Consider the following 239-nt stretch of genomic DNA (forward strand, 5'->3'; position numbering starts at 1 on the left):
AACCCCTCGGTGGCTGGGTGAGGCTCATTCCCCCAGGAAAGCGGTGGCTGGCTCATTATCTCAGGAGACGTCAGGAGCCTTTGCTAATGAGTTTATATTTGCCAGGCGCTTAGGGCTGGCTTTCAGGAGGAAAGTGATGAGATTAGCTCCTCTTTAACCTGATGCTACGCCCGCCCACGCTGTCCTGACAGTGAGCACATATGCCCGTTACAGCCCACAATATGGAGCGTGGACAGAAC

The 239-nt window shown here is 54.4% G+C and overlaps 1 protein-coding gene across 1 annotated transcript in view; it reads left to right on the plus strand.

Annotated features, from left to right (window-relative positions):
* Positions 1-239, plus strand: part of AQP8 (aquaporin 8) — a gene marked incomplete at its 5' end in the record, with an annotated part of 4,962 nt that overhangs the window by 3,939 nt on the left and 784 nt on the right.

Source organism: Fulmarus glacialis, unplaced genomic scaffold, assembly GCF_000690835.1.
Source record: "Fulmarus glacialis isolate BGI_N327 unplaced genomic scaffold, ASM69083v1 scaffold29036, whole genome shotgun sequence".
Classification (NCBI taxonomy): Eukaryota; Metazoa; Chordata; class Aves; order Procellariiformes; family Procellariidae; genus Fulmarus; species Fulmarus glacialis.